Below are 23,380 nucleotides of genomic sequence, written 5' to 3' on the forward strand. Positions count from 1 at the left end.
CCTCCGGGCGGTAGGAGCAGCTCCGTCCCCGCCATCAGGCTGGGGCGGCGGGCAGCGCAGGGCGCGGGTGCCGGCCCCGCTGCCGGGGCAGGAGCGTGGGCTCCGCGCTCCCCAGCCGAGGTCTGGGAGGAGGAAAAGCGGAGGGGGAGGATCCGCGAGGATCCAGGTAGATCCAGCTTTTACCGCTTACCAAAAGCCACCAGCAGCAGGACCTCCGCCTCCTCCCTCCCTCCTTCCATCCCTCCCTCCTCCCCTAACTCCCTCCCTCCCCTGCCCCTTCGCGATGAGAGACGGGCCAAGTCGGTGCGCGCCAGCCAGCCGCGATCTCTGCCAGGGGCAGACGGATCGCTTTCATGTCGCAGGGTGACTGCTAGCCCTGCGGAGGCTCCCCCGGCCGGCCCGGGCTGGGGCTGGGGCTCTGGAGGCGGGGTGCCTGCCGGCGGGCCCCGCGGAATGCTGGCGGCGGGGGATGCGGAGCCGGCAGCGGACTAAGATGGGGGGCAGCCACTCCCACCGGGCGCCCGTCTTCGACGAGAACGAGGATGGTGAGTGCGGAGCTGTCCGCGGTACCGATCCCCAGCACCGCGCCGCCACCCACCCTCCGGCGGGCGGGCGGGCTGTCCGTCTGCCCCGGGGTGGGCTGTCTGTCTCTTTGCCCCGGGGTGGGCTGCCCGAGGAAGGAGGATGGGGAAGCCCGCCTTTGTTTAGCCGTTCTGCACCGATTTGCGTGGGGATCTGCTTTTTTAGCCGAAGTCTGGCATGCCGTCGCTTGGGGTTTAAGCACATGGCAGGTAACTTCATCCACCCGTTTATGAATGAGCAGTGTTTTGGAGATGGGTGCCCACTTTTTTTAAATTTTCATTTATAGGTGACTCTCTGCCCACCTGCCCATTTTAAATGGTAATGTCTTTCTCAGTCAATATACTTCTTCCATCCCCTTTACTTTCTGAAACTTTTTTTTAGCTTTTTCTATTACTCTGAGATTCTTCTCCCTGCCTAGAAAATACGTCATAAGAAAGTGTATCTTGTAAAGTTTTTGGAAGGCAATGGAAAAGTTTGCATAAAATATGGTGTTTCATCACTATTTATGCATTTCCCTGTCATTTTCATATGTAGATCATATTTAACTGGAATTATGTGACTGCATTTCAGTTACAATCATCTTGGCTTTTGAGGCAAAGAGAACACCGCACTCTTAGGAAGCAAATATTTGTATATTATCACCAGAAGTATTTTTAATGTTACTTATGGGATAGATGTTGTTGCCTATCTGGACAATTGGTGCTTAATTTTGAGTATGTTCCTTTCCCAGTAGTTCCCAATGTATTTTATTAGGAGGTGATTTTGTCTCAATACACAATCACATTGTTTCGGCTTTCTCAGGCTCGTAACAAATGAAAAACATGTATGCTCTTCCCTATGTGTTCAGGACACATGGAGATAACTTGATTTGCTAATAGAGAGGGAATATATTAAATGCATGTGAAGTGCTTAAAAAGGTGAGTATACATCTACTTGCATTTAAGACATAATTATCATTTCCTATTCCTTGACAAAGCTTGAAGAGGTATTTGATGAGGTTTGGTTTACAAGACTCCATTGTTTGTGTGGAGAATGGGGCAGATTGTTTACTATTTGTGTATTGTGGTTCAATAGCTGTGATTTTCTTGTACTGATATAAAATTTCAGTCACTTACTGTAGGTCATGCTATGTAAACAAATGAGAGGGAAGGAAACCACCCCTCCCACCCCCCCAAGGTAAAATCTTGATCATGCACAATTAGTCTTGCAAACCTTGAGGCAACTCACCAAGAAATACCCAAGAGTGAAAGCATGGAGTTGATCTTGTCTAGACACCCTAAGGTAAAAAAATAGCCATGCCTTTGCCTTTGTAAGACTTTTTATTGGGCTCTCTTGACTTAGCAGTTTCCACAAATTATTACCACTTTTTTTTTTTTCCATGAGACAAGGTTGTGGTCAGTTTTTGAACAAAATGAACGAAGTTCCATAGTAAGTTACTGCAGAGAAGACTTCATGCCACGTAGTTCTTTTTCCCTGAGGAAAACATTTCTGTAATGTAGCCATTATTAATATCTGATAAAAAAAAAACCAAACCGTAAAGTATTCATGGATTTCTATTAGGCCATTCTTTGTTCTTTGCCTTTGTTGGTTTGTTTTGTATTTTTTTTTCCCCCCATTAAGAATGTTCCTAATATAATCTTTTTTTTTTTTCCCTCTTAAGATGTTATGCTTAGCACAACCATCTAGGTCAGAAGAGTCCATTGCTTTTGAAACAATAATCTATTTCCTATACTACTTACAAATTATTATTCAGGATGGCATTTTCCCAAGTACCTAAATAATATAGGAAAATATCTCCTCTTTCAAAATGTATCTTACAAGGTTTAATCCAAAATCAAGCTTTATTTCATATTCCCACTAGTAGCTACAAGAGTCGCTGTTTTCCACAATATTGGACTCAATATGAAATATAAAAAAAAAGGCAAACGAGAAAGTATAGCAGGAAGAAGTAGACTTGTTTCTTGAGATGGTATATTTTTGCTCAAGAATGACAATGCTCATGAATTCAAAGAGAACTGGAATAAATGAGTTATGTATGAATGTGTAGGCATAGTAGAAACTAAGCTATTTAGTGTATTGTGTGTAACGTCGCAACCGCCTCTTAAAATGAGAAAAACAAGCAGAAAAAAGTATTGTCGTTTTATGTTCGTATGTGTTAATGATGGATGTAGAATAAAACATGAATTTTGGAAGAAGAGATTTAAAACCATTTATTGTCACTTGGTAAATCATAGAAAAAGTTACTTATTCAGTGTATCACTTAACAAAGAAATACATGGAAATAGTATGTGAAGAGCACCCAGGTACTGCCTGACAAGCCTATAGAGCGTCTGCTCTAGAGTTAAAACTCATGCTTCTGTCTAGTGAGAATAGGTGTTGATCCATTGAGTAGATCTATACACTATAAGCTTTATGTAGACTCCCCACCACGCTTAGGATAATAAAAAATGATCCAGCCAGAAGGCTGGACTGCATGCTGTAAATCTGCAGTTATCACAGACAGCATAACATATCATTATCCTACAATGATATTTTTAAAGGCCAGAATACATACTGTTTTAAATCTAGCTATATTTTTTTTGTGTTCTGTTTTTGTTAGAAGGATCTTCCAGAACTTCACTCTTTGAATGGTTAGAAACATCCGCTTTCCTGATAAAATAATTCTCAACTTGTTTATAAGATTTATGTTTATTTCAACTTTTTTGTTAAACAGCTCTCCACCCTCCCTGATTACTCCAGTGCATTGATAGACAGTAAAAATGTCCCCTCTCACTCTTTGTTTTGTAAGAAAACCTGTTCCGGTTTTCTCTTATTTCCACTGTTTTTTCATTCCATGCATTTGAACTTGTCTTGGTTACACACAGATAACCCAAATTATGTACAGAATTGCAGGTGAGTTTTCACCAGGACCTCATGCTGGAAACAGTACTTCCTGATGTCTACTGGAAATAACTTTCCCGGTACAGCCTATATCTTACATATGCCCTTTTCAGGGATATATCATGTGGATAGTTCAGTCACCCTGTGTTCAGTTAGCCCACCTATGCCCTGTTCAGAAGTTTCCTCTGATGAGCTCCCAATGTACAGCAGAAATTTTTGGTGTTCCTATCTACATGACCTGGCATTTTTCATGGCTGAATTTTCGTCCATTTCTATTATTCTTATTCTCAAAGATGATCGCTCACTTCTTTCCTTGTGATGCTCTTATTCTCCACTACTTTACCAATGTTTTGTATTATTACCACTCTCATCAACTCCATGTCAGTTATAAAGTCCACTGAATATTTTGTGTAAATATTCATCTGGATCATTTCCAGACTTCATCTTCTTTGCTGCTAACCCCCTGTCAGCCTCATAATTCCCATTTCAAAAGAACATTTTTTCTTGTGTTACCCACCTTGTATTTTGCCAATTAATCCTCGCCTTGTTCAGCTTTGCTTATACTTTCTTATATATCACTTCACTGAAACTGAGGAAAATGAAATCTAAGCCAACTCTACCATCTACAAAATAAGTTCATCTTCAAGGAAAAGTATCTGGTTACACTTGCGCAAAAAACTTCTTATAAACCCATACTGTGTTTATCTCATGTTTTCTTCTTAGCCTAGGTTAAAGCACAACAACAGCTAGAAATATCCAGTGAACAGAGTTCTTTGTTTGCCTAGAGCTTATACTCTGGCGAAAGAATTTCAATGGAAAAATATGTTTTATTTCTTGATTTTTTTATTGGTTGGATAGACAACTGGGTCTGGTGTAGCAACATCACTACCTCTGATCAAAGCTAGATACTGTAATGGTGTGGAACAATAACTGTTTCTCAGACATTCAGACATTTCAGAAGTGTTTTCAAGCTAGATACAACACTAATTGTGTAGTCAACTCAACACTCAGGTAAAAGGAAAACAGTTTCATTTTGGCTGATATTGCTGAAGCAAAGGAACGTTGACTCTCTTTGCCTCAAATAGTTCTTATTCTCATAACGACTGTCCTCTCCTGAATATATATACCCGTTACTAACGTCTGTAGAGCAAAGCAGAACATCTTTCCTCATGTCCCTCTTTTCAGAAACAACAATAAGTTCACAAGAATAGTAATAGAAAGGCAAGAGGAATATTCACCATTGGTAAACGTTATTTTCAAATTCTCAGTAAATATCGTAAGTAACAAATATGTTAGCAATAGCCTGATGACCGTAAAGAGTATCTTTCATGCTGGATTTGCTTAACCGTGCTCTGATAAGACTTCAATTACATTTAACAGGTGAAAGTGAAATAGTAGAAGAGTCATTTAGAGAAGAGTTGAGTCAGGAGAGATATTACTACTACCAAATAATAATAACATATTTGCCTATATTGTGGTGGAAGATAGATACTGAGAAAAGGATAAGAAACAACAAAAGTGTTAGAGTCTAGAAGCTGGTCCTGTGAACTGATATGTCAGTTTTATTTGATTATTTGGGGCTTAAAAAGTGAGTTTTGCTACAGTTACTTTTAGAAACAAGTTCACCGAACTTTTTAAGAGCTTGTTTTTATTTTTATAGTATGTGACTACATTTATAGCAAATATGTATTTCCAAAGAACCTTTCACTAAGCACTTTGAAGCTATAGACCTTGAATACTTCCCTGCAGAGGTCCGTGCAACATGCTGTGCCCCAGTCTTGTATGAGGGAAATGAGGCTTATTGGCTTATTTCTACATGGCCAGTCCCTGATTCACTGTAGTGCTTATGGATCTACTTAACTTCAAGGAAGTGCTGAATCCCACTGCTTTGCCTGAGTCATAAGACTTCATTCTGCTGTAGTGTCATAACTACAGAGCTCAATGGAAATCTTATGTGCATCCTCCAGAGTTAAACTTTAAATTCTAAGTTGTAATTTAAATTAATTTCTACCTCTCCTCTACCTCTTCACTTCAGACTTCAGCTTATATGAACAATTTTGGTTGGTGAGTTGCAGAAAAAGTCATTATTAAATGACCAGCTGCTGAAAAGACGATCTTGTACTACCAGCATAAAAAATAGATACAGATCCTAACAAAAATACCTGTAATTAATATGGATTCAGGTAGCTAAATTTAGCTAAATGGCTGAGTTTATATAAAGTGCAGTGGAATCTGAAGATCTATAAAAGTGACAGAGGGAAAAATGACACACAAGGGTTTCACTTGGAACCAATTTAAAGCAACAATTCAAAATAGAGTATGCAGTGTCCAGTTATTGTCAGTGATATGATAGTGCTCATCAGCCTGCTGTCACAAAGCTGTTACGGATAATGTCTGAGGCACTCACATAACAACTACAAAGAGCTCGAATCACGAGGCTAATAACATACTCTTTTTCAAACTAATTGTTTCATAAAATATAGCCCTACGGAACAGCGAAATAAATGGTTTAGAATCTAAATACTTTTTGTTAGTGAAAGTAAAGAATACAGGGTGGGATTAGTATTTCTGCTGGATTTTTGGTTTCTTCATGCAATTTCTGTGGCGGGTTATGTAGCATTTTACTTTTTCCTTCACAAAGATGAATATTCTGATTCCCTTTTAGAACTGGATTGGGTAGGAATACTAACCACATTATGACTTAAAAATGCTGTAAGGCACTTCTGTGTCAAAAAAATGGATAAAACGTGGCTGTTGAAGGCTTTATTTTACGCTGGATATCAAAGTTTTAGATAAATAAGATCCAGACCATTGGATTTTTTTTTTTTGTCTTATGACGATGTTGAATTATATACAATTTTATTTTCCATTTACTGAACTTCAGATGTGAAGTCATCATTATATGTAGTGCAATACATTTCAGAAACCCTACTGCTAGTGTCTGTACAATCACAGAACAAAATAGTGATCAGTGTCGAGCTTGTAATTACAGGATGGTATGAGACGGTTGGACAATACAGACAGAAAAGAGAACATAGAAGAACAATATGATAATTCCAGACAGTCAGAGGTACCAACTGCCAGACTGTTGTCAAGAGTTTGCATGGTCTGTGGCAAAGGAGGTTCAGAAGTAATAACACAGCATTGGAACCACCATCAGCTATTATCTTCCTGACTGAGTCTTCTTAAAGCTTTGGTACAATGTATACAAATAATGTGGACTTATTCAGACACTAAATGATAATTATAGGTGAAGTTTAATACTAGATCACGGATTTCCCTTTTCTACAGGGAACTCTGAAGAAAAGCAGGATGAATCTGGCACTTCCATCTTAGCTTCTTGCTCACAAAAAGGAGCTGCGTACCTCTGTTCCGCCATTTGACTGTCCTAAAAATGTTGTGCAATATCTGGTTTACCTCACACTGTCAGGATTAGAACCAAGACTCATTCAAGGGACAGCTAAAGTATTTACCAATTGTATTTTACTTTACCATCATCCAGATTCAACAAAACCTCTGCCAGCAATGGCTTAGAGATGGACCAGATGAATTTTCAAGATCATTCCTAAATATATTTTCTACAATTCCAAGATTTAATTTTCTGCTTTGGTGGAAGCATCCTTGTCAGGACCTCTGTCTTAAACAAAGACATCATGTAAGTCTTTGCTGCTGCTTTTGTAGCCTTCCAGAATTTACACAAGTGGTTGGCATGACACCTACCTCTAAGAATGTTAAGGAATTTCTTGGTGGCTTGTTATCTAGGAAGGGTAAGTGCTCAGGAGAGGTAACATTTCACCCATGTTGTTAAGTGTGTTATGTAGCATGCCTGGATGTCAAGATAAGCTTTTTGGGTAACTAAGTATAAATAATTCAAAGCTAACCAAGCATCAAGCAAGATAAGCTTAGAGAATCCTATCCACGACCATGGAAAACTATGAACATGAAATAAACTCTGAGAAAACAAGATTATTTTCTGAATCTCAACACCATTGCCTCCTATCCCTGCCTACAGATGTTTCTTGCAGTGAAAGGGTAAGGCTCTACTCCTTCAGCTGTTCTGTTGGGTTTTCTGTGCCAAAAGAGTAGGCTTTCAGAGAGCTGAGTTCTGAAGGACTGGAGAAGCTGAATGGTGGAAGAAGCTGCACACTGGAAAGTAAATGCTTAGCTTTCACACAGACAAATGATGTTCAAATGTACAGAGATATTAAACTGACTCTAGTCCTCAATATTGGCTTCACTTCCAGTAGAGTTCAAAAGATAAGCCTTTCACTTCTGCCAGGGAGATCATGAGGCTGGTTGCACTGACTCCCCTCTGACACTTTCCCATAGAATAAGGGAGAACGGGTCTATCTCCTCACATTGGGCTCCCATGTGACATCCACTGGGTCACTGGTAGCATCCAGCATGAAAGTGAATAAATTCCTTGATGTGGGTGTGTGGATGTGGGTTACGGAGGCAGCAGTAATGTGGGAATGCAGTTTTTCATGAACCTTGAGTAACATGCTGTCCAGTGAATGTAGAAAGTTCATCCTGGAATGAAATGTTGCACCTGGCTGAATTAGAAAATGACTGAGAAAATCTTTGGAAAAAAAATAGTAAGGAATTATGATCTCGCTCATAGATGCTCAAAGAAAATAGGTCTTATCCTACCAGAACTGTCTTTGCACAGTCACTTCTGAATGTGGGCATAAGAATGAAGAAGGCAGGGTTTTTGCTGGCCAAGCGTAACACTCTTACTTTTTTCTAGCTTCCTCATTAAACAGCAAGGCTGGGAAAGCAGAATCAGAAACATTCCTGATGCTAAACCTAGTGGGCAGTGACACCTGGGACCAAGCACTGAAGAGTGGAAAAGAGGAAAAGATTGTCAAATTAATTTTGGATGTTTCACAGTGTTTCGACTTAGCTGGAGTGAGCTAATGCTGAGATGGTGGGAAAGGTATGGAAGAGAAAAGTTTGCTACTGATATCAGCCAATACAAAGCAAAAATTTCTGAGAGGATATTCAAAGGAAAAGGACAACTTCAAGTTCAGCCTGGTAGTGGAGCTCCACAGTATCCTGTCATGGTAAAACATGTGAGCGGAAGGGACAAAAAGTAGGGGACTTATCCACCAAACTTAGCAGGCAAGAACTTTCTGGAAGGGGAAGAGCAGCAGTAGTAAGCAGTGTGCACATTAGGGGACCTGATCTCTCTTGAGCACAGTTCTGCTTAATTTCATGAACTAGTTAAATTGATTACCTTAAACTACATTACTTACTGCCTAATGTAAGCCTATGTTGAGCTGTTGCTGAATTTGCTGTTGTAAATATATACTATAAGCTTCCCTGCAACAGGAAAAAACAAAAGATTATTACTCCGCAAAGGTCAGAAACTTGTGCTAGCAATAAACATTGTTTTCTTAACTAAATCATTTTCTGAGTTTCCTTCGACTCAATCAAAATTTGGCATGAATAACAACTACAGGGTGTTTGTAGAAACAGAACAGTTGTCTTGATTTTTTTCTCCTTTGGTTAAAGAAGAGCAAACCCTCTCTGGGGTTTGGTTTCTAACACAACGGTTTTGAAGAATAACACTGGCTTTTATTTGTCTGCGTTTGATCCCAGGAAACTGCTTTGTTTATCAGAAATGCCTGTTCGTATCACACACTATCTGCAGATGAGCACTGGTGGGGTCCCAAGATGCCTACACCTTTTCAGTACAAAAGAAGGTTGAGTGTTAATACATTTATCAGGGTCTAGAACTGATTATCTTAATACAGTATTTCATGGAACATCCTTTGACTTAATTTTAAACTCTTAAAAATGAAAATTATACTGTATAAATGATACATCATGTGTATACAGTACTATATTATACTGTACACTTCAAGTTCTTACTCTTCAAGATCTTGTAGTAGATGGGCTTTTATTGTACTTTCTCTACGTGAAGTTTTTTTTGATAGATACTAGTACTGTATCTTTATAAAACAGAAACTTTTGGAGAAAAGATGAAAGAACGAAGGCATCTGTTGCTTCACTGATGAGTACTACCAGGCTTTCTCTTTCAGTTTCCTCGCTTAAAAGAATCTGACAAATACAATAAAAGTGTAGCATGACTGTTTTCAGGTTGTCCTCAGGAAAATCGCAGTGTTATATGTTGGCCTATTCCCTTGGGCAGTCAGCATTCACCTGAAGTGTCCAGCAACAAGGGACACTTGTAAGTAGGAGTCTACTTTTGTATCACAGAAACAAGGACTTTCTTCTTTCTGTTCCCAAATAAGTTATTTTCCACCCCAATAACCAGAAAACTTGTTTACACTGTAATTGTCTCTCACCTGAGCAGTTTGACCTTGTCTTTAGCTCCCTTAATTTCAACATTGACTCTTATCAACTTGTGTATTTTCATAAGTAAATGAAACAGTCTGAACGGACAGGGTAGGATTTGTAAGACAATTGGACAGTTTTGGTTTTAACCACTGGAAATTTGAACTCCATAAAAAATGTTCGCAAAAATCTGAAGTCTCTTCTTAAATCACCGCCTCAGTTCTAGAGGCTGTCAACTTTCTGTATTTTCCAATCTGGCATTCTTTGTCTGTCAGGAAACCTAGCAGTATGCAACCAAGGAAAGTTTACTGGAGATTTGGCCCTGAGGGACATGGTTTAGTGGTGGACCTCACAGTGTTAGGTTTACAGTTGGGCTCAATGATCTTAAAGGTCGTTTCCAACCTAAAAAACTCTTTGATTCTGTGATTTCAGCTTATTTCACTTGTATTCAGTCCATCAGGGTTCTTTTTTCAGTTTTGCATATTAATAGTTTCTGCTATAAATAATGGAAGATGCTTTCTATCTATAATAATTTTTTCTCCTACACCCTTTTGCTATGATCTCTGTCACAGACCTTGACACAAGAGTATAAAATTCTATAATAGTCTTATACTTACAAATGTTGTACCCTATTTTCTGACATGGTAATTAACTGCAATGTAGACACATAAGTTACTTTCATTCATTCCGTAATTAAGACAAAAGCATTTTTCTTTTAAATGTAAGGAAGCTTTCTTAGAACGCATTACTAGAATTGGTGGCAGCCTAATATACAAGTTTTTAAGGCTTTAATGATAACTAAGCATAGCTGATAAATCTGAAATTTATTTCCCAAATTTTATATGCCCATAAATATTTTCTTCATAATGTCATATCATAATATAAAAGTTTGTATTTTGTATTTAATTAATCCTTTTCTCCTTTATCTATTTTGAAAATGTTTGGTTTAGATATGTTAACTAAATCTGCCCCACAGTTTGTTTATCTGACTCAAATTGAAATACGAATTAAACTGTGCTTTTTAGCCTCCTAATTCTATCTGGCAATATTTTCTTGCTTTTAAGTTTATTTCCACTTTCTCTGTCATTTTCACTCTTTCTTTTTTTTTTTTTAAATTATTTTAATTCCAGTTCTTTGATGTTTGGAAACTTTTAGATAAGTTCTACAGCTGATGTACTTTTCTGCCCTGTCATTTTTAGTTTGGTTTGATAGTTAATGAAATAGAGCACTGGTTTTGTCATTGTATTGCTAACATTGTTCTGTATGAGAAAGACTTTGGTATTAAGTAAGATAAATATACCTCAAAGCAATATGCTGCAATAGACAAAAAATATTTTCCTTCTTTTTCCTACTTTTGCAGTAATAAGGGAACACCTGCTGTTCCTTATTTAAGATCCAAAAATGCAAACTGAGTTAATCCTTCCAGTAATTATTATTTCCTTTTGATATTGTTCTGCCTCCCTTGCTGAGCTATGAAAACTGTTCTTAGCCACCCTGTTAAAACAGAGATGCAATATAATCACAAAATCACCATTAGCCTCCTGAGTGTCCTTCACAGCTTTCTGAAACTATCCTCCGCTTCTCCCCAGTTTGTTTTCACATTATGTTATAAAGCTCGTTTTTATGCCTTTTGGGCTTAGGTTTAGATAATTCTTTGTCCAAGCTGTAAAGCCTGCAAACTCTTTTTGGGCTAATACCACATCTTAGGCACTGTGATCTGCTACACTGAGCTTGAAGTCAAAGAACAAAAGCTAATCAAAAGGTCCTTTCTGAGAAGTAGGAAAAAGTTATTGTTTCAAGTCCAGCTTCACATTTGTCTGTTTTAGCCTATGAAAACTACAGAGACAGCTACACACTCTTAAGTGCAGGGCATTGCTAGAAAACAAAGTTAGCCTTTACTGAGGTTGGTTTGGATATAATGGGAGGAACAGACTAGCCAGAAGTCTTTTGCAGCTTCATGAGATTCCTTTCTGCCCAGCCTTGGCATATGATTTTTCAGCAACAGTATGCCAATTATGTCATTATTTCCAGCTCTTATCCAGCCCAGTGACATGTCTTTGAGATGTTCAGCTTTAGTTTTTAAGCTAAAGTGTTAAACTAGATTGTTTTATGGTGCAAATAAAAATAGCAGATAAAAATATCTTAGAAAGAGAAATACATTTTTAGTCTGAAATTCTTCACAAAAATCTCAGTGTTGAAAGACTTTTTTCTAGGATCTATTGATCTTCTGTTAAACAAAAACGTCACCACTAAGTGTTGTGAGATTTTGCTGGAAAAGAGTAGAGAACTCTTTCCAGTGATCCAAACTTTCAGCGGGGCAATCCTTGTTCTTTTGGAGTTAGGGAGCTCTCTACTGATGAAGAGAAGAAGAGAGCAGCTAGAGAATGGCTTCCCCAGGCCGTTGTAAATGTTGGCTGTGGGAGGTAGGATGTGCAAGCGGAGCTTGTCTGGTGGCTAGGCAAATTCTAGCTGTTGCTAGGACAGCATCTTCTCTCTGAATGGCTTTTCACAAGGCTTTTCTGAGAGTGAGGAGACTGCTGTTTAGAGAAGATTAAGTAATATTTGGCAGTGAAGAGATACCATGTTTTCAGCGGTTTCAAGCACTTATGCTGAGTGCTGCCCTGACTTCAGACCTTTGGCTCTCCTAAGCCAGGAGCTATCAGTCTATCTCACAGGTGTCGGAGGGAGCACAGGGATGGATTTTAAATGCATTAATAGAAAATGACCTTTTCAGTGTAGTTGCTGTACCTTACAGAGGAAAGATACTGCTTGTTTTCTCATTGTTTCTAGTGAGATGCAGAGAATTTTGGATGCTTCCCTGGGCGTACAAATGCTACAGGATCAGCTCTCAGCCTCCAAACCTTCCTCTGCTAGGTAGATCATATACATCGTTTGATCCACAGACATATGTGGATCAATGATATCCTGATGTTTCAAGTGACGGGATATCCTGGGTGTTGCAAAGAACCTCCTGCAGTGCTACGTTCTAATTTCAAAAAGAAAAATACAGCCCAGTAAACCACGTGGGAAAGACTGCTGACTACTGTCACACACAATATGTTTCTTCTAGTCTTTAGTGGTATTAAGCTGCCTTGCAGTCCTTTTTCCACCTGTATTTGTTGATTAGCATAACAGACAAAAAAAAAAAAGATAAACATATTGGTGGCAGGAAATAAACTTTTTTTTTGGCTGTTTTGAAGGTTTTCCATTCTGTACTGAGAAAAAAACCAAGTTAACCGAGCTCCAAGTTAAAAAAAACAAAACAATATTCTTTTCAGAAACAGCCAGAGGAAACTCTGATGTACTGATTTACCATTTTATCATAGTTAAGAAAATATAATACAGAAACACATATATTTTTAGCAAATAGTTCTTTCTCTCTCTATATACACAGATATTTTTATACATACTTTAGTCTCGTCAAAACAAACCCAGTGTATGTGGTGGGGAACTCTAGAACTGAATCACCAATATTCATTATTTTCATCTAACATCTATAATTAAACTTATTTGAGATTCTATTTCTGTGATTATACAGAATTGGTATAAGCACATTTAATACCACCAAATGTTTCAGGCATTAAGACTAACAAACCTTCTGCTACACTGAGCAATTTTATCCTCTGCAGTTCACTATTTGTTTGTGCTTTACAGCTAATAACTTCTGTTGTTAAAATTACATGTTATGTTCTTTCCATTAATATCTGTCAGCTACATACCCCCTACATCAAATGAATCCTTTTATTTATTCCTATTGTGTGGTGACATAAGGTAAATCTTTATAAGTTAAGTTGTGGCTTAGAGGGTCTACTGACCTTCTGCTGGTAATGCCAACCTCCAGCTGTAACCTGGGAACCGGGGCTGGTCTGAAGTCCTCCTCCTCCTCCCCTCGGTCACCTCTGTGCCAGCTGTGCCAGCTGATGTGAGTGGAGGTGGATTCGGTTTGTTTTGTGAGTGTATCTGTGTTTGCTTTGCTTTAAATCTTTCTTGTTTCACTCCTAATCTTAGCAGTGGATATGTAAGACAAAAGCCCTGATTTTCTTATTCATATTTACCGTTTTCAGCAATGCACGGTCCTATCAGCTTTGGCATGATTGCTTGTGGTGTGTAAATAAGCATACTTTTATCAGGCTGAAACTATCTTTACTTCATCGCTGGAAGCATTTCCCAGATGTAAGTAGCATAGTGATCAGAGAACAAGTCGTCAGCTCCAAGTTAAAAAGATATTTCTGCAGTTAGGTGGCCATTGTTCGTACAACAGTCAATCCATCTTTTTCAGTCTCGGTACCAAAACTACCAATTCCATCATTAAATATTTATCTGTAAAGCTTGAGATGAAGAAATGCGTTGCACTGAAATTCTGCAAGTTCATTATGAAATATAGCTGTTGCTATAATTTTTTTTTCTACCCTTTCTATACACCCTGAAGGAAAACAGTCACAAAAAGTGAAGTATCGAAATAGAAAGGTGTTTTAATGTTAACTAATAACTCAGAATATTGCTTCAATTGAAGTTGGAAAAAATCAATCATGTTGGATCAACAAAAGTTTGGTCTTGAACATGTAGGTAAAAAAAACTTTGGGAGACCTACTTTTACTCCAAAATGGCAGACAAAATTAAGTGATTCTCATGAAACTAAATTATTCACACAGTGAAATAGTAAGAATTCTAGCTAGAATCCAAAAGCAGTCCCTTTTTGGCTCCAGATAACTAAAAAAATAAGAACTGTAAAGCTAGGTTCGGGTCAGTCCCTCTGGAACCTCACAGGTTTGGATTTGAGGTTCAACACCTGAAATTGATTTTTTTTTTTCTTTTTTTTTTAGAAATATAACTTAGTGTTAAAAATTTACGAGACCTACGAGTAAGAGATAACTTGAGTGTTGAAGTACACAGTGAAAGTCATTTAATTGCGGAGGATGGATAACTATGGCTGGGCTAACGGATGGGGTTAATGGAGCAGGTCAGCTGTCTTAAAAGTAAGTTGTTTCTTTTATTTAAGCAGTCGATGGAAATGTGACTGGTATAAGAGGCATCAGGCCTCTGCTGGACTCTGAGGTGCTTCTTTGCGGCCAGGCAGTAATGGAATACTTGGAAGTTTCCTTAACTCTTCTGTACTGGAGCGCTGGCACTTAAAGGTACTCACTATATGTGCTGCTACGTTAACTAAACCCTGCTTTTTTCCATAATGAGAGGCAGCTTTACCTGTTTCCAGCCTCCCTTCTACCCTCAGCTACTGCTGTGCAACCTTACCTCCTGCAGCTGGATCCCTCTGCTGTAAAACCATGGCCCGGGCTGTAGGTCTGGAAACGCGGCTGTGCAGCAGGAGCAGGCAGGGTGCAGCTGCCCTGTCCCCAAGCCAGGCGAGCAGAGCAGGTCAGTGACAGTAAGGGGGGTCAGCCAGGAGTCTGGAGGGTCGTTGAGGTGCTTGACCAGGCACAGATGTACATGGAATCTAGCTGCATTGAGGACTGACCTGACATGCAGCTCTGAAGAATCATGAGGAGCCTTGTGGGGACCTGCCATGGCTTTGCTGAGCTGCCGCTTCGTGGCTTTTTGTTTTGTAGCAGCCTGATCCACGTCTGAGATGCAGTGGAGCTCCTGAGGCCATGGGCGGCATGGTGGTGGTGGGGCAGGGGAAACTGGTGATGGCCAGCAAGGCCAGTTAGTGCCCTCAGAGCCCCGAGGGATACAGCTTGTTTTTCACATTGATATTTGTGACTTTTTTGACGAGGAAGAGGCATGAGACACAAATGCACGGGCATCTTCAGAAATGATCTTCAAATTTTTTTTAAATTCTTGCAATTTTGATACTATTTTCAAATCCCAAAGGATAAACCAGACCTGGACAGCCACATTTATAACCCACAGGTTTTCTTGCTTCTTTTGAAAGGGTTTTTCTGGGGGGAACATCACTGCTATCAAACTGATGACCTTTAATCTTACAAAGGCAAATGAAAAACAAGCCTACGGCTCTGCATGTCAGGCACGCTTCTGCTGCAAGTTAGAACTGGCATCATTCATTTTAAGTCCATGGGGTTGGTTAGATTTGAAAACACTAAATGGGAGGCAATCCCAAGTGAATCTTTCTGACCCTTTTAGTGTCCTTATTTGCCCCCTATAGTTCATTTGTAGCTGCAGTTAAAAATAGATGAGATAATTCTTCCAGATCCAATTTTGGAGACAGGTTCCTCATCTCTTGGGATCTGAATTTAGAAGAAAAAGAAGAGAACAACTCATACTTTGTCTAGGTGTTTGGGTAAAATCCTATTCACGTGGCTCCCTAACCTCCCATTAGCATAGCACCAGACTCATTTTCTGAAATCCTGCTCTGCAAGAGCAGTGTTCTAGCAGCCACTGCCCAAAGGAGCCTAAAGCAAAGAGGTTTCTTAGCTTCTCCCTGGCAAGTTTGCCATTATAGAGGCCTCCACGTGCATAAGATTGACTGGTGTCTCACTGGGGATTTTGTTGGTAACTTCATTTAAAAAATTTTCCTTCACCTGGGGATCACTCTGGTAAATTTTATTGTAGGAGGAAACAGTTTGGTCCACTGAAATTTGACATTTTTTTCCCATAGCAACTTCCCTCAGAGAGCCTTCCAGTTCAGTTATTAATGAGGTTATTCTCATAGTAACTCTGAGGCAGGTGAATATTCCCACTTTCTAGCTGAAAAAGATGCTTCATAGTCTATTATGTGTTTCTGGATCTCACAGGGAAGTCTATTACGGTTAAAGTGGAATTTAGACTTTCTGTATTTTAGCAATACATTTTCTCAAGGAGTATCATTTCTGTTGGACACATCTGTCAACCTGTTTCTCCTTGCAATAGTTTTCAGAGATGTTTTTTGTCAGCTCATTCATAAGTAAGCAACATGGTCAATCAGAAACTCTCTTTTCTCAACAAAAGGGAGCTATGCTTTATCACTTAAAGGTCGTAAAGACATTTTACATTCGAGCAGGTCCTGAAACTTTTCTCCTTAGTTTCAATGTCAAGTTTACCCTTCGAAAGAGCTATGAACAGCATGGAGACTCACAAAAGCTTCCCTGCTATTCACCGGCTGTGATAAGGTCTAGTACATCAATTCAATTGTTCCTTGATGACTTTTGATGTTGCTACTAAGTTAATAGCTTTTCTGAACCAAATCTCTGTCCTGTCGCAAAACAAAACTGTTTTCATAGCAACAAAAAGGGATCTTTAATTAAAACTTTCACTGATTTTTTTAAAATAAATTAATTGACTTGTGAGTTATAATAGTAAAATTTTATACATTACTGCTTTATAATAGGATTCATGGTTGAGTGATTAAGATGATATCAGAAGTTCCAATTACTTTCCACTAAAACAACTTAGTCTGTGCAAAAGAAACCTTTCTACTAGAAAATAGGTTACCTGAATGCTATATGCTAACAGAATGTAAATACAGCTAAACCCGTTGCAAGACCTTCTGTTATGGTAAACTATGGTTATGCTGAAGATCTGACACTGCCTAAATAAATCCTAATAATTTTCATGTGGTACTGGGGTCAGGGCTATGGACTTAAGTCAGTTGCATTATCATCCAGTGCACCAAATCTAGTAATAATGTAATAATTTCAGTTCTTCATGTCACATAGCTTCAGTGCCAGCCTAACTGGAGAGAGAATCATGTGCTTTCATGTGGCCAGTCACAATGAATCCTGGGCATGAGAAGTGAACTCCTCTGCAACACTGATGTGTAACTTTTTCTAACTGCCACCAAATCTTTTCTGGCCTTTGGGCTGGTGTGGTTGCCCAGGCTCTGGCCATTGACAGACACCAGTGGTGGCTATTCAGCAAAGGTGAGAATTTTTACAACATTTCAGTCCATCCAGCCCATCCAATACCATCCACTTCTGATAACATTTTTCATAGCAATGAGTTATAAACCAATATGTAAAATCCCTGATCAGTCATTACAGGCGTTTCACAACAATGTGGCTATTTGCTGCTTGTTGAAAAATAGTAATCAATTTAGCAGTGCAAATTCCTTTCACTTTTCTGTTAAACCTAGATGCAAAAGCCCCTGTATTTGAAGTCCAATTATCTTTTTAGCTTAACGTATGGGTGATTAACCAGTCATAATAACAGAAGACTAATGAGATGCTGAGAAGGGCTGCTTTAAAATAATGTTGCTGAAGGTTTACACTAACCTGACCCACACAAATCAAGACCATCTAGGCTGATGGCCCATCGTCAGCACTCAAGTTCTTGCTCTCCATCTCTGGTACCACGCTATTATTTCAGACAGATCAGATCAGTGCCCACGACCACAGGCATGGAAATATCGTTAGAAGAATGTCTTGTCTGTGTTTCCCCTGCAAGGGGTCAGCCCTGCACAGTTCTCTCTTCTTAGTCACAGTCTGGGTTTCCTCCTCACTTCGACTTTGCACTATGCTGTAGTTCTACCCCTTTCTGAACTTGTTGATGCCTTTTGCTTTAGATGATATCCTGGGGCAGGAATTATTATAAATTAACTTGCCTCTTTGCAGTATTAGCCACCATTCATGCTTGCCACTATAGTATTTTGTCCCTTTTTCCTTTTAAGCTGTCTCAGCTGCTGCTGTTTTAAATCTTGGGTACCTGTCAAGGGAGCTTCACCTTCATTATTGCCTGTAACATTAGTCATCATTGGGATTTCTGAAGACCTTGCATTATTCCAAAAAAAGCCAAGTAAAACATCATCCTCAGTGCTAATTTTTGCAATTCACATCATCAATGGTGACGCTAAATAAAGGGTCGTTCTTTCCTGTTATATGCTGCACTGCCCATGAGGACGTGCTACCAACTTGGGCTACCTACTACATTGTCCTGCAATGACAAAACACATTTCATGTTCCTTGGAATTTCTACCTAGCTCTGCCAGCTCTATTTGACCTTTTTTTTTTTTTATTATTTATCAATAAGAAAAAATTTAAAATTCATTAGTTTAAATGCGTAACTTTGCCTTCAAATATTAGCAGTTGTACTTTAGATTGTATGAGCTGAAATCTTTCTGACATAGGATGTTTATTATTAGTCCTACATATTTTCAGAAGGCTAATTAGTTGCCTTCCTGGGATTGCCATCTAAGTCAAAAGACCTCCTTAGCGGATCATTTTAAATTTGTCTTTACCTTTATCGCCTGTGCTCACTTATGCATGAGGAGAAAATGCAAATAATAGAGTCAGTGTATTTTAATGGGACATGGATCAGCGTTTGACCTCTACTTTGATATAAAACAGTTTCTCTAAAAGTAAAATACATAAACTCTGTACTAAAAAGTACTGTAAATCCCCTATCTCATTCTGTTGCCCTTGAAACTACACTTCTAACAAAAACTAGCCTTGAAGCTTATCATAAAGTGTCGTGATTAACTTAATCCCATCTAAATATCCATACTGCCACCAACAGGGATAAAATCATAGAATTGCCTAGGTTGGAAGGGACCTTTCAGATCACCTAGTCCAACCATCAACCCCACTGCTCCTGATCTGCTCCTGCTGTCTGCAATGTGCCCGAGATGTTGACCAGGTGATTGCCTCATTTTCTTGTCAGGTTTTCAAAGAGCAAGTCTTTTACCTGGATGACGATGTGCTCTTGTCATTGTATCCCGTAACAAGGATCATAAAGAAGGACTAAAACACAGTGTCTGTGAGGTGGTCTTAGAGAGCAGTTTGTTGTGTGTGTAAGCTCTAAAGCATATAAATTATGCTCCTGATGTTGTGAAATATAGGTATTTTCTACTTGCTCTCATTAGCAGGCTGTCTGAAAATAGAAAGCTTTCCTGTGAAAAGCTAAAGGCAAGCTGAAAAGTAATATTTCTTGAAAAGTTCTGATTTCAGCAGAAAAACGAAATCAGAAATGCACATACACTCCACATGGACAGATAGACAACAATAATAGCAAACCAAAAATCGTCATGAATGAATACTGAGAAATTTTTCAGTTTAGCTGAGATCAGTGAAGACCTTTTGATTTTAATTCTTTCATTTCCTTCTTCAGTGGAAAAGAGGTAAAATGGAAAGCAAAAATATAAGAAAGGCCCCAAATCTAGATGATTTTCTGCTTTCTATCATTGGAGTTGAAATAAAATTCTTAATCAAAAAATCAGAAATTTCATATTGCTTTGTATTCTTCGAATTCTCATCATTTATTTAAAAGAATAATTTTTTCCCTCTCGTCTCTTCCTACATTTGCTCAAGCAAACCATGGCAGGCAAAAACTTGCTTTTCAATTACTCTCTTTTTTCTGGCCACCTCAGAGTATCTCTGTATGCCTCTGAAGCAGAGCAACCTGCCTGAAGATCACAGAGGCAGCACACTGAACTCCCCGATCATGAAATTTTATGGTTAAATTTTGGACTAATTTTAAGGAAACATAAAGCCAACAAAATTGACTTTATTTTTTAATCTAATGCTCACAAGAAGGACCGTGGGTGAGACATGTGGTCACAAGAGCTCTTCTGATCAGAATTAAACTGTGCCAGTAAACACCTATTCACGCTCAATCCTTCAGAAAGGAGTAGCTAATTTCATCAAATCAGTGTTAAAATTCTTGTGGAGCAAAGCAACACACAAACATTCCAACACCTTTCACAGAGTAATAAACTTTTGTTTTCCCCTGGGATAACAATCAGTTAGCTCAGTCCCTGGAGCTTCTGGTGAAGCCCTTACTAAGGCTACCACAGGGCAACCTTTCAGTAGACTTCTGGCAAAAGTGAACGACGGTGGTCTTCGATCAAAGTCCTACTGCAGTTTACAGCTATAGGACTTTTTCTTTAGAATTTTCTTCTCTCAAAGAAAAGCTGTAATGATTTGCAGCTTGTTCTACTTGCCCAAGGAGCAAACTTTATTTCACAGGTCTAGGGTAGCTGCTTGATATATTTCTCAGACTAGATGTATTTAATGGCAATATGATTTTATTTTGCCTTATTAGAGGTGTAAACAGTTCTGGAGAGAAATTTTCATTTAATCTTGGATTCAAACGGATTGTTGTTTACCAAGGAGTCGCAGTTTCCTTGTGAATGCAAAATCGCAACTTCATTTCTTTTACAGCTTTTACAGAATAGCATTAGAAAGGGAATTATGTTCTTTTGAAGAATTACTAGGGAAAAAAAAAAGCTTTGAGAATCAGCCCTAGCATCTTTTTCTTTTGAAGCGTAGTTGCTTTCAAACGTTAGTTTTCTTTGGGATTTCAAATTTATTTCTGGTTGTGGCAACATGTGCTTGTTTCTCTAACAGTGTAAATCATCAGCTGATTCACCAAATTCTTCTAGTTTGTTTTTATAGGATTTTGGAAAATGGTAGACTGTTGTCATTCTTTCCAGTATTTGTTTTAACTAATGCATTCAGAAAATTCCCCATCCGTTTAGGAAAAAGCCACACTTTTAATAATACAATGTGAGGTGGATTTCACTGAATACAGGGTAGAACCCCATAATGTTGACACTGCTTTTGATAAGCAAACTGTGCATCAGTTTGTTCATCAAATTCGGCAAATTTGACGTGTAGCTAAATTGCATGTGAAGTACTACCTTGTAGGAGGATTAACATAAGGAAGTAAGAATTCCTGTAATGCACCACAGCACATGTTATTTAGCCCACTCTTTTAACTATGGTATCAGATATTTATTCATAGAATCTAGAATAAGAGAGGTATAAAATGATAGTTTTCCAATACCATAATACTGAGGTTTTCTTTCAACTTCTGTCAATCTAGAGAAGAGGTTGCTTCCACTTCATCGAGTCTGAAAGGTGACATATATGGGACATAACAAGGAACTCTGTCAATCTGTTTTTCTTCCCCCCCCCCCCAACAGAAAAGTCTTAATTTCAGTAAAATTTCATTGAATTTTGGAACAAACTTTTCCTCTGAAGAACTTTTTAATGGGTAATTAAGCTTTTTGCCAAATCAAAATGCCATTATTTTTCTTTACAAAAATTAAGCATTATATTAGGAAAACAAAGCTGGTTTTGAAAATTTGGATGGAATTCAAGTTTACCTTTTCAAACCGATTTCATTTTGGTTCAGTTCAAAACCAGACTGCATTTCTGTGATATGACATTTCTCCAAAGGTGTTGGAATCTGATACTCCTATTCCCTTCTGTAGATCCAAATCTTCTACCTCTTTATATCTCCCATGATCCAACACACCACCACCACCAAGTGAACAAACTGTGCACCATGTGAGTGCTATGGGTATACCTACATAATAGGAGATATAGTCCAGCCAACAACCTAATCTCGTAGATGGCCATAGTCATCATCACAAGGAAGCACAGTGGAGTACTGAACTACTGTGAAAGAAAACACTTTGGATCAATCAAAAAGTCTGAAATGAAAGTCTTTTGATAATACAGAAATGTTTTGCTTTGATTGAAGAAAATAAAGTATATATTTCCTTTTGTAAGATGGACATTATTCTGAATTTCTCCTTGCAGAAGTTGCAGCAGGGTGGAAGATGGTTATCGTTGTAATCTGCTTGTCATATTTTAAAATTGAAAAAATGATATCAGTTCAAAATTATATACTTTAGTTCAATTGACAATGTACAAAAATTACATTTTCAAATCAATAGTCATAATTATTTTGATCCATTAAGAGCCATATCTTTTTTTTTTCTGAGTATAAACTAATGTTCAAGTATCAGAACGTCCCAAGAGACAGGAATTACATTCTCCGTACATTCAGTGTGCAGACATGATCAGAGCGAAATGCATTTTAAAGTTCAAAGCAAAAATAACTGAATTTTAAATAAAATTTTTTTGATACATAAAGATCTTAAATTCTTTCTAATTGCAAATAAACTCTAGATAATTATAAAAAGTTATTAAAACAACAATTAGAAACAGTTTATATTGAGAATAAAATAGCCATAAAGCTTGAAGGATTAAGACATTGTAATGAAATTTAAATGAAAGCCCCTAAATTCAATGACAGAAAACACGATGCTCCATCAGTAATAAGATACAACCAGCTCTGAAACTGCTTTTTTCTTGTCCTTCGGTTATGTAGCTCTTTCTAATTAGTAGGTTCCCCAATCAGTTAATGTATAGGAATGTCTCATTCCACTCAGAAACCTAACAAAGCGATACAGATTTTGTATTCTTTGCTCACCTCAAAGGTATGCCTGGCTTTATCGTTCTGTCAACAAAAATTCATTACATAATTTAACAGTATCTTTCTTCACTAGTGCAGTTCCCATGAATAGAGTATGATGGAATGTGACTCCTTATGACTACCCTAACCGTTTTATGCCCCTAAATCTAATTTTTAAGCACTATTCAAGTTTGTCCTGTCTGTATCCATTCAAGCTGGTGACTCCGTCATGACTACTGAATATATATGACTGTGTCTACTTGGTTACTCATCTTATGTGTTTTGTATAGAAGTACAGTAGCAACTTTAACAAGCTTTGATGGCTGCTGAGACTTACTGAGGTTCTGTCAGCACAGCCTCATGACTTTGTCTGAAAAAGACTGGAGAATCGGAGTGGACAAACGTATAAAGAAGACTGCAGAACTAGTTTGAAATCCTAATAGCAGTGCTGTCCAGTGAGTCTCAGGTCAAATCATACAGGCCAAATCCAGAAAGAAAATCTGATTTAGTTATTAGTCTGTTTTTC

General features: G+C 38.3%; 1 protein-coding gene across 1 annotated transcript in view; it reads left to right on the forward strand.

Annotated features, from left to right (window-relative positions):
* The first annotated feature begins 500 nt into the window (after positions 1 to 500).
* The window catches only part of STK32B (serine/threonine kinase 32B), a 171,638-nt gene continuing 148,758 nt past the window's right edge, over positions 501 to 23,380 (forward strand). The window contains exon 1 of the mRNA XM_054203020.1: positions 501 to 545. The gene's annotated coding sequence lies outside the window, so the exon portion shown is untranslated. The remainder of the gene's footprint in view (positions 546 to 23,380) is intronic.

This window comes from Rissa tridactyla, chromosome 5 (assembly GCF_028500815.1).
Source record: "Rissa tridactyla isolate bRisTri1 chromosome 5, bRisTri1.patW.cur.20221130, whole genome shotgun sequence".
Classification (NCBI taxonomy): Eukaryota; Metazoa; Chordata; class Aves; order Charadriiformes; family Laridae; genus Rissa; species Rissa tridactyla.